Consider the following 12,563-nt stretch of genomic DNA (forward strand, 5'->3'; position numbering starts at 1 on the left):
CAGAGGATTTCAACATAATGGATTTCACAGGAACACAAACATCCATTCCTTCATAGGCACACAGAAAACAAATAGCCAAGTAACAGAGGCTGATCCTCAGTAACAGTAATTACTTTACATCTAAGTGGATTAGAATCTTCAATAAAAAGACAGAGATTGGAAGAATGAATTTTAAAATAAGGACAATTTTCAAACCCAAAGACTGCAGACACTCTAAAACAAACAAACAAACAAACAAAACCACAAAAAACACTGTGGCTGGATCTTAAGCTTGAGTGGTCTTGTGATTGTTCATTTAGGTGAGATCCCTCTGAGAGTGACATGTCCCCTTCTTGGGCACTGTCTTTTGTTCCTGTTTAGCATTGCTTCAGCTCTTTCCAAGTACTCTTTTGGCAGCATTTCACAAGCAAGAAAATCACAAACCAGACACAGAACTTTGGACAGATGTGTTAGGGTCAGCTGGAGGAAGCATCTAATTTACTTAGGATAAGTGATGCCAGTGAGATCTGATGTTGGGCTGTATGTCTATGCATAATACATATGTTATATGTACATTAACATACATTTCTATATGTTTTACTACAGTTGTTCTCTTTTTACATGTGTTCTTATACATTGTATAAAATATATAACACACAATATATACTTAAAAATAGAGTTGATGTACCATTTCATTTTGACACAAATGAAACAAAACACAGACTGCCCACTTGGCCCTTATCCTATACCAGTAGGTGATCATTTCTTTCACTTTAGAGTCCTTTTTTTGTGCCTCTTTGAACTATGTGGAGAAAGTGACATGACTTGTATCACTCTTTGTGATGAAATTATCTGTTTGGATCATTTTTGTACTTTTCCTAGTAAAATGTGACTGAAAAACCACTGTATTTTGTAATTTTACCAAGCCAAGTAGATGCCCTCTTCAACCATCTGCTTTCTCCCACATGCACCCCTCTCTTCCACCCTGTACCTCCTTCCATTCTGCAATCTGCTGCTGTGATTGTTTCTACTGTTCACTGATCAACAGCGGTTCAGTGCTCACAAGCATGTTCTGCATCTGCTGTTGAGGCACAAATAGCAGCTGAGAAAGTCAGGCCAAGTCATGGAAAGTTCACTGGGTGGTAGATTTGCCCATCTAGAGCACAGGGATCCTTTTTATTTTAATTTGTATTGTGTTAACAATTGCTTTTTACCATAAATGTAAACAGTGGAATTTTTAAAAATATTTTGCCAAAGTGAGAAATTTCTACTTAGATTTCTTGTAAACTGCTGTAAGCTTTCATGTTATCACAACAGCTTTACCACAGAAGTTGCAAGGGTTTTCATTTTGAAGTTAATCTTGTATTAGCCTCAGATGCTCTCAATTAGCTGCTGTCTTTATTTCATGAGAAATTGCTTTTGATTAGCAGATTTCTTTATTTACATGGTTGCTCAGACCATATTGCAACAGAACAGCTAATTTGCTATCCAACTGCTTCCATCTTACATTAGAGATGGCTAAAGTATTGCAGAGAGATAATTACAAAGTAAAATATGATAAAAGTTTTATCTAGTTTATGCTTTTGTGTAACCCTTACCTTATATCTTTGCTTAAGCTTAATTCAATAACAACTTCTTTAATAAGGAGAGGAAGGATTCTTTAAAGTATATCAGTTATGGCTATGATGTTTAGCACTTTGAAGTTAACTATATTCTTTTAATAAATGTTGGAAATTCTATGTATTAACCTCCTAGAATCAAGCTGCCTCTCACCATCTGTTGAAATACACTATTCCATCAGATTTCCTTTCCTCTCCTTAAGAATATTTTTTCATTAGAGTCAGTAGTTTTTAGTATTAAAAATTCATAATTACTGAGATTAACAAAAATTAATCATAGCTCTACTTATATGAAATTTACCCTACTTGATATAAAAATACAAAATCAAAAATGATATTAGGGCAAGAAAGCATACAGTATGTTATAACATTTATTATTCACCAATGTTTGGGTAAGTGAAGATATAAAAACAAAGAATTTGAATTATGGCTCTGAATCTTTTTGTAATTTTTATTGCTGTTTATTTATTTTATTACCAATGTTAAAGAAAATAGATTCACTTACTACTGAATGATAAAGCAGAAGGTATTCAGAATCATTATGCTAGGAGTAAAAATATTACAGGTGGGTTTGTAGTAGTGATGATAGATTTGGGTCAAACTGAATATACCAAGGAACAGGAGGGGCTTAGAGCCAAGGAACAAGATGGAAATCAGTGAACAAAAAGGTACTGAAATTCCTGCTGAAGACAGTCTGTGGGGATGAGTCCTCACCGGGAGGATGGGGGATTCTGGCTAAACCAAACTAGGAAGATTCTTGTGCTGGGCATTGAAGAGACAAACACTGGATTCCAAAAGTTAAGGCCTAGTTAAGAGCTCAGAAAAACCTGAGTAGAATTTTTCAAAAGGAAAGATTCTGTGTCACTAATGAAACATATATTTTGACTTTTGATAATTTTTTTAAATCAAGCTTTTAAACTAATGGAATTTACTAATAATTTCCTTCAGAATTCTTAATTTCCCCCCACTACTAATCTTCTGATGAACATATTTCTATCCTTGACCATAGGAAATTTTAGTCATCTAAATTAAACATTTTCATAAATACCATGGTATATGGAACACCTTCTTTCCAGTTCCTCCTCTTTTCGTTGATTTATTGCTTTAGTTGTTTGTGAAAAAATACTTAGTAGACAAACAATTCTATAATGCATTTATTAATTTCTATTGTATGTCCTTTACTGAACATATGACATTTGATTCCAAAGTGAATTACCTTATTTAAAAAAAAACAACCTGAGATATTAGTGCTATTAGTCTGGCTTGTGGTCACACACTTATTAACTTGAACAGGTAACATTTCAATTGGACACGTGGTTATTACTATATAGAAAGGGTCATTCTTTTGTTGTTAACTCTATCATAGTATTATAAAATGCAGTCTCATAAATTCACTTGACTCAGACATTCCATTCCATTAATTATACTTCTTTATTGCAAATGATGTACTGTTGACTACTTCCATTGTATCCCTGCATTAATATCAGTTACTATGAAATTTCTGACAAAAGTAATGCAATCTCCATATCTAGAAAAATATAGATAGCAACATAGAGGAAATGAATGGTAAAACCTAGTCAACTATGTAAACACTTTGAATGACCAAAAAAATGAACAGCTAACTTTATGACAAATGTTTCAATTCAACCTTTAAATGAATATGGCATCAGCACAAGAATTGTCTTGAAGTATTAATAATTGTGGATGTGCTTCTAGATAGTATAAGTGAATTTTAAGTAATTTAAATATAATTTTGTATAGGTATGAGGTTTTGAATTTCGGAAATTAATCTGTTTTACAGCCCATCCTTTATTATGCACTTGCATTACAATAAGAAAATGTCCTGTCTTTCAGACTTTTTAAAATATTTACTTATTTATGAATACAGAACTGGGGTACAGGCCAGAGGTGTGGGGGGAGGGCTGGGGTGTGGGGATTCATGAGAGACAAATTGGGGAGCAGAAAAGAAAGATCTACTGAAATACACTGCTAAGGGGAGCAGTGGACACGATAGGAGAGGTCTGCTGTGCCATGTGGGTCAGCTCCCTGGCTGGGGATCAAACTTGTGCTGCAGTGGCTGTAGTTAGCTTCCCAGGCCTGGACTTTAACCCATTGCACCACCAGGGAGGACCCCTGTCTTTCAATCTTAATCTCTCCAATGAAGAAAAAGAAAATCAGATTGTTCTGATATTTGTCCAGTGAATTGTTTTAATCACCTTTTAAATTGTTAGAGATTATAACTTTAAATTGAAACCTCCACTTGTAAGGCACTTCTAAACTTTAATGTAAATATTCATTCTTGAGTTGAAAAGTTATCTGTATGGCTCTCATGCCCCTTTTACAATGATTTATGACAAGTTGCATATTTTATTATTTGGGTGAGTTTTAATTTATTTCACCATATCCCTAGAACTGGGCAAAATTATTTATATGAATACTTTAATCTACACATTTCAATATTTGCTTTTGAAAAATTTCCAAGCATTGGAAGTATGACTGTAAGTAAATACCTGAATGTTTCCCTCTTTGTAAACATTTTTATGTGATTGAAGACAAATGTACATTTTTATTCTAATCACATGATTTTTTTTTATTTATGCATACAGAACTGGGTACAGGCCATAAGTGCAGGGACGGTGAGAGGATTCACCAGAGACAGAGTGGGGAGCAAAACAGACAATTTGATGAAGTACACTGCTGAGGGGAGCAGCAGGTGAGACAGGAGAGGTCTGTACATGTGGGTCACCTCCCTGGTCGGAGATCAAACTTGTGCTTAAGAGGCTGCAGCCAGCCTCTCAGTGCTGCGCTTTAACCTGTTGTGCCACCAGAGAGGACACAATCACATGAAATTTTTCCTGTTGGATAAATTCATTTTTGCTTTCAAAATTTGATCATTTTATATATAGCTATATTAGAGAAGAGGTTAACAAAGCAACTGAGTTCTGGTAAAAGAAATGTCATGCCCATGTTTCTTAGTCCAAACCAAACCGCCAGGGAGATTCCTTCTTTCAATAAATAGCTCAAACCTGTGAAATGGGTTCAATAGCATTGCTTTTCTTCTCATTAGCATTAAGGATAAAAATAAATCATACTGAATAGAATCGTTTATATTTTGGCCTTTTCATGGTTCCCTCTGACATTTGAAATCAATTATGAAAAAGTAATTTTTAAAATAAAAAAAACATCATCCTATAAAGTATGCACTGAGGCATGAAATAAAATTTTTAATTTAGTACATATTTGCTCATACCTAAAATAACAGGCAATTAGAGCAGTGTTGAAGAAGCTGACATCATTAAGGCTAAAATAGAATTCACAATTAGAAAGCAGCCACTTCATTTTACTTAAATAATTCTCATTTTTGAATTTGTACATGAGGGGGAGAAAGAGAGACAGAGAGAGAAGTAGAGGCATGGAAATTTATAATTCCATTCATAAAGTAAGAGCATTTCCATTTTATTTTTAAAATAAAGACATGGCATAGTGTTTTGTAGTAAATACTTTATCCTAAAGTAGGAAAATAGGGATGTGTCCCTGAATGAAAATATAACTAGAGAAAACAAATGTATATATACATGTTACATCTTTGTCACTGTGCTTTTGGAGAGCAGGCTATGGGACATCTATAGTCATCCATAGAAAGATCGTGCAGCAAGTGAAGTGGGTTAGAGCTAATAGTCATGGTTTTGGGGTGGTTCTCCTTCTCGAGATAGTAGAGAGCTTTATAGTCAAGATTTTTTTTTTTTTTGTAAATACTTTGTCAATGTATACAGTGCAACACAGAAACTGTACAGTACTCTGTCACATATTTTAGTTTGATAAAATTTCGGAGCACAATTATTAGTTCTGTGACGGGGCAAAAATTCTAAAATTCCATTTCTTCTTGATAAATTTGTATGACTTATCTTACATAGTTATAAAGAGAATATATACAAATCAGACCTATTTAGAAGATTTTTTATTATAGAACTCTTAAAATTTGCTGAACCTAAAAGATTCACTATGTGTAATATTTGATTGAAATAAAATATTAAATTAAAATTTTAATTAAATCATCTTTGGTCATCAGAATAATTTTCAAAACAATAACATAACATTAAGTGCTTTTTAATGCCGTTAATCATTACACTATCCTAAATAGGTCAGTGTCGTTTCTATGTTACAAATGAGAAAGATGAAACACAGCAAAATCAAATAACGTGGCTGAGGTGGCAAGTCTTAAAATTGTTCAAAATGGAATATAAATATAACTCTCACTAAATCCAGTGCTATATTTTCAACTAATAAATCTTCAATTGTCCTGTTTCTACATGTGATTAGGATGATAATAAGATGATTTACTTGCCTTCTCCCTTAAATTATTCTCTTAATTATAAGGATTGGGACCAGGGTAGCTTTAAACTGCTTTTTTGGTTCATATAATGTATTCCTTGAGGAATTGACATATTTGACATAGTCATTTGACATACTTTATTCTATATGACAATAAAAGCATATATATATTTTTTGGTTTTGCTAATTAATGTTCCTTTCTACAAATGGTAGTAATATAGCATTAGTAGTGTTCTTTGGAATAATTTTTCAGGATCTTTCAATAAAAATTTTGTGAATCAAAAATTCTATACATTTAGGGTACACAAAATTAAATTTGATATATATGTATATACACACATAAGTATAGCTGTATATATGTATATATATGTATATATATATATATATAACATAAACATAATATGTATCATGAAATTACTGTCCCTTCTTGTTTTTATATGTGTTGGGATTATTTAAAATTGTTCTCTTAGTAAATCTCAAATATACTGTATAATATTGACTAGAGAAAATATACTGTACCTTAGATTTCTAAAATTTACTCATCCCACATAAATGAAAATATGTACTTTTGACCCATAGCTCCCAGGTTCTTTGAGTTCTTAGTTCTGTACAACTTCCAATGTACTGTCAGCTTCTTCTGAGTTCAGCTTTTGGAAATCCCACATGTAAATGATGTCTTATGTTTGTCTTTTTGTGCCTATTTTCACTAAGTACTGTGTCTTCTAAGCTCATTCATGTTGTCCCAAATGGCAGGATGCTCTTAAGATTGAACAGTATTCTACTCTACATTTATAGCACATTTCTGTATCCACTCATCTATCCATGGACATGACCTCCACATCTTAGCAACAGTGAACATAGGAGTGCAGATAATTATTAGAAACAAGGGTTAATTGATGGTGGGAAGCCCACGGGGTTAACAACTGAGAGAGTAAATCATACATTCTATAAAAATGAAGAATTATGTAAAAATGTTAAAATTTAAAAAAAGAAGTACTGACTTTACTTTTTTGAATTTGTACCTAGAAGCGGGACTTCTATATCTGTGTGATATTGTGATATATACAAACTGCTACCTGAACAGTGCAGATAAGAGGAGCAAAGGATTTGAGAATATTTGGGTCTCAACTGGTTGGAAAGACCACCTGTTCTACATATATATGGATATAGATATAGATATATAGATGTGTAAATATGTAATAATTAATATTTATGTAATAATTATGTAACATTTGATTATATATCGATGATTGATAGATAGATAGATAGATAGATAGATAGATAGATAGATAGATAGATAGATAGATAGATAGATAGATAGATAGATATCAAGTGGTCATTCCAACCATTTGAGACTCAAATATTCTCAAATCCTTTGTTCTTATCTGTATTGCTCAGGTAGCAGTTTGTAAAACTCCTATCTGTCTTTAAGAATATTGTCAATCAATTTAGGATTTTGGTACTCATCATGTATAGTTTTGAAGTAAAAAGTATATGTTCCCTAGCTATAAAATATTAGTAATCTTCGGACTTCTTTACTATTTTTAAATATTGACTTTTTTTTTTTGCCCCCTCATCTAAATTGGATCTGCCTTGCATTTCTTTAAGTGATAAAGGTGTCTTTTATTATGTGAATGGAAATATACCTATATTATGTGTAATGGAGCTACATTTTGGGAAACATGTGAGGAGGGAGGCTGGTGGCCAGGGAGTCATCATGAATAAGGGTGGGGTTTTCAGTTACACACTTGATTTCGTAAGAGAGAGGGACTAGTGGCAGAGCTCAGTTTTCCGTAGCCTATTGACCTAATCACTTATACCTTGGGTAATGCGCTGCCACAAAGTCCAGAAGGAAGGTGCTTCAGAGAGTTACCTGTTTGCTGAACAGGAAGATGCTGAGAGGCCAGGAGCACCTAGGAAAGGCTGAAAGCACAACATGTTTCCCCCACACCTTTCTCTAGTCTTCTGTTCCACTGGGTGCTGATTCCTACCCTTCATTATTCTTCATAATCAATCTGTGACTTAGTGAATAAATGATGCTACCATCATGACCTGAGTTTGGAAATGTGCCCTCTTACATATTTTAGTTTATTATAGAAAGAACTGATAATTGACTTTTCTTTGAATATTTAGTAAAATACACCAGTGAATTCATCTTTTCTAAGGCTGTTTTCTTAGAAGGGCTATTTTTGAGTAATTATTCAATCAGTGTGTTATTGATTGATTCATGCTTTTTATTTCTTCTTGAGTCAGTTTTCCTTTCTTGATTTAGTTTTGTTATGTTTTCAATGATTTTTCCATTTTCTGTATTTTTTCTGCTCTAATCTTTATTATATCTATTTTTCTGCTAACTCTGAGTATACTTTATATTTCTTTTTCAAGTTTCTGTGCTAAATTTTACATTGCTTGAGATCCTTCCCCTTTATTTATTTTTAAAGATTTATTTATTTATGCATACAAGAGATGAAGTATAGGCCAGAGGTGCAGGGAGTGAGAGGATTCACCAGAGACAGAGTAGGGAGCAGAACAGGCAGATTGACTGAAATGCACTGCTGAGAGGAGCAGCAGGCGAGATAGGAGAGGTCTGCTGTGCCATGTGGGTCAGCTCCCTGGCCAGGGATTGAAATTGTGCTGCAGAGGCTGTGGATTGCTTCACAGTGCTGAGACTTAACTCCTTGCACCACTTGCGAGATCCTTTCCCATTTATTTATATTTTTGAATAATATAATAGTTTATTTTTACATCATTTTGTGCAATTTTCCATCTCAGTTGTAATCCCCACGGGCTTCCTATCACCAAATTCTCCTTTATTTTTTAGTGTGGAACATAAGTCTTGCTTTTTCTGTGTTCTATAAATTTTGTTAAGTGATTTCTTGATTTTTGTTTGTTTCAAGATATCTAATTTTATATAAACTTTTGATTTCCTCTTTGATCCAAGAATTTCAAGAGGAAATTGTTTAGTTTCCATGTAATTTTGAACATTCAGATTTTCTTGCTATTAGTGATCCCTAGTTTTTTTTCTATTGTGGTGAAATTAAAATAAATGTATTTGCTTGAGCATTATAATTGTATTTGATAAAAATGAAATCTATCAGTTTGGAATGGAACTTAGTTAAATTGATATGTATGTGTCAAATATGTAACATGTGTTGCCAACTCCCACATCATCCCAGCACACATACAACTGGAAACTATATGAAGTCTGAACTTGATATAGCTTTAAACTCTTTAGAACAGTATTCCAGACAGTTGGTCCTAATCAACCTTGTTAGAAATTAAGTTGCCAATAATGTGTGATTATTGGGTGAGCTGATTGCATTTAGTGATTTTTTTTTTTTTTAAGGAGTTGACCATTGGTGATAGGAAACTTCAGGGCATTTTCATAATCTGAACTGAGGACTCATTGTGCCAGATATATTGGGGAGCTTTACAAAGCCTGAACCCTGTGGTTCTTTCGTAAATACAAACCAAATGTGTTCCTCAATGAGAAGCAAGTTTAAGCATCCAAAACCTTTCTCTTATAACCTTTTAAAGTAAAACCTTCAAAGGATATTGTCCATGAGTGTCTTTGCTTTTAGAGGGCTTCTCCTAACCCTTTATGTTTGACACTACTTCCAATGTGTTTAAGTCGTGCTTTGACATGTTGTAGCTTCATCCTATTCAGCTTCCAGCGTAGGCTGCCTTTAAAAACAGCTGTGCTTCATCATCCTTTCTTTTGTCCAGAGAATACTAAGTGGCCTCCCACTGTCATGCTGCTGCCAAGGCAAATTAGGTGCTGTGATTCCTGTGTAGTGCCCCAATTACAGGTAAGGAGGGCACTTACTATGCAGGACTTGCCCTGGTGTGTGGGAGTCATAGATTTCTACTGGAAAATAGTTTTTCTGAGGAAAAATACCTATGACTGATTCATAGATAGGTGGATAGATAGATAGAAGTGTATGTAATATCCTTTCAAGACTAGACAACACAACTTTTTTATGAGTGCTTAACCTTTGTAAATATCAGTACAAATAAGAGATCAGAATACCATTTATATAATATTTTGGTTTAATTTGGCTATGACGTGGAGTCTGTACATTGCAGATTGAGCTGCGCTTTTTTCTAGATCATCTTTCTTGCAGTCTTACCTTCTGTGCTCTTGAAATGATTTACATAATGGCTTTCTGTTCTTATAAATATCAATATTCAACCAGTGGTCTCATTCCCTTGCAACTGTCTTTGTTTCTTTGGTTTATTTTTTGTGTGGCAGAAAAGGGAGGAAATTGTATTTAATATGTGGAAGGGGCTGTGCTAAGGGCTTTCATATGTGTTCTTACATTTAACATAATCCTGAGAGTTTCTGGAACACAGTGAGTTCCTTGAACATACCATTTTCATTTTACAGATAAAATATATGGATCAAAGAACTAGGTAACTGGTGTAAGCGAGATGAAAATAACCAAGCCCTAATTCTAGAAATAGTCTATACCCTGGCCACCTCCTTACTGGTGATGTCTCCCTGGCCAGCACCTGAAGATACGGTATCACAGGGTCATTTTCTTGTACACTGGTAACCTGTTAATTATTAATGGAAGAAGCAAATTTGACTCTCTTCTATTTCTAACTTAGTGTTGTCTTCTACTCTATACTGAATTTTGATTTTTCCCTTTGTTTATACTAAAATTCTTTTCCATTTTCCATCTTAGTCTAGTTATATAATTAATACCCTTCTTTTTACTGCTCTCAGGTTATTACTTGAAATAAAACATCACAGATCATTCCAACCATTTGAGATCCAAATATTCTCAATAATTTTGTTCTTCTTATCTGTACTATTTAGGTAGCAGTTTGTAAAACTCCTATCTGCCCTTAAAAATAATTGTCACTCAATTTAGATTTTACTATTCATAATGTATGGTTTTGAAGTAAAAGTATATGTTCTCTAGCTATAAAATATATAAATAACCTTTGGATTTCTTCAGTATTTTTAAATGTTGATTTTTTTTTTTTGGCCCTCCTCTTCTAAACTGCATAGTTTTTGTTTGTTTGTTTGTTTGTTTGTTTTTTTGAGTAAGTAATTATACAGTCTAACTCTTTTTGAGCCTCATAGTTTTATAGCAAAGGTCATAAGATGGGCCATAAAAAATGCCCAAAAGTATTTGATTAATTGCAGGAAATACAGTCTGTCGCTTTAGACACTAGATAGCCCAGCTTGTCACGCCACTAAGATTGACACAGAAGTTCGCAAGCATGTACATGAGCAGCTCAAAAATAATTCCCAGTGTAACTCAATCTGATGACTTTTGGCACTATTGCACTTTATAGAAATTGATGGAAAATATCAATTCTTCCTGTGGTAGTTTTTCCAATTTCAAATAACATGAAAAGTAAATGCTTACTGTACAAACAAACCAGCTTCTTTAGAAAAACAGATGAGTTAACGTTAAAGGTGATCTGCTTCCAGAAAGCATGCAAACTGAAGAGAACATAGCGTGCATAACGAATTAGCCTATTTGAGCATATGAAATTTGGCGTACTTGTATTCTGAGTTCATTTACAAACTACCATTATGGCATGAGACAAGAAGCTCTAGTATTGATCTGGGGGTTCAGACAAAGAAAGTTAAAGAAGCTTGAGCTGAAGTTTGAAGAATTAATAGGGATTTGCCAAACAGATCAGTAGTTACAACTCCACAGTCTAATGTTCCTGATATACATCTTGCAAGTACACATTATATGAACTACAGGTAGGAAGAGATTTTATAAAACTTACAGTGCAGAAGACTTAATTTGGGTATTTTGGTAAAATTTTAAAACTTTTATGTAGAAAGTGAAATAAAATGTCTAGATAAATCCCTCTGGCGAGAAGGTTGACCATGGATAGTTATGGAGTAAATTTGGGGACAATGAAACAGAAGCTGTTATCTCACAGCTGTTTGTGGTGGCTATAGATAATACATATCATATTAGATTGAATGACCTTAAAAATTGTAAACTTTCTTTATAAGTCCTAAAACCAAGGTGTCAACCTATGTTACATTGGTTGGGACTTCTGGAATTTCCAGGGGACAAGCAATTTGCTTGATTCTCTCAGGTTCTAGAAGTTGCCTCCCTTCTCCAATTCCAGCCAGTTATTCAGATCCTGTAGCCTTGGCTTCCATCATCATAGCTCCTTCTCTGGACATCACCCTTCTGCCTCCTTTCATAAGGATGTGGTGATTGTTTTTCCCAATCATTGTGTGTAACTTAGTCACATCTACAGTCTATTTTGCTAGGCTCTAGTGAGCTATATTTTGACAAAACTTTATGAAATCAGTAAAACTATCAATAACCATAGACAAGTCTATTCTATTACTCCCATGTCATGTATTTCTCTTTATTATGTTGAATATATTCTCTTTCTATTTGGGTCATTACATGAATTGATTTCAATGCTTTGATTCAATAGCTTTTTATAGTGTAGTGTGTTTTATCACAGAATTTTTTATTCTCAGAAAACTATATGAAGGACATATTGATAAAGAATACTCATAAATCACAAACTATGACCATTTATTGCTTTGAGACAGAAAGTGTTGATGTAGCAATGAAATCAGGAAGGCAGGAAAAGAAAAAAAATAATCATTTTTTTCCCTTTTTTGCTAGAGATTTTAGC

Source organism: Condylura cristata, unplaced genomic scaffold (genome assembly GCF_000260355.1).
Source record: "Condylura cristata isolate star-nosed mole 26May11 unplaced genomic scaffold, ConCri1.0 scaffold00014, whole genome shotgun sequence".
In the NCBI taxonomy this organism is placed as follows: Eukaryota; Metazoa; Chordata; class Mammalia; order Eulipotyphla; family Talpidae; genus Condylura; species Condylura cristata.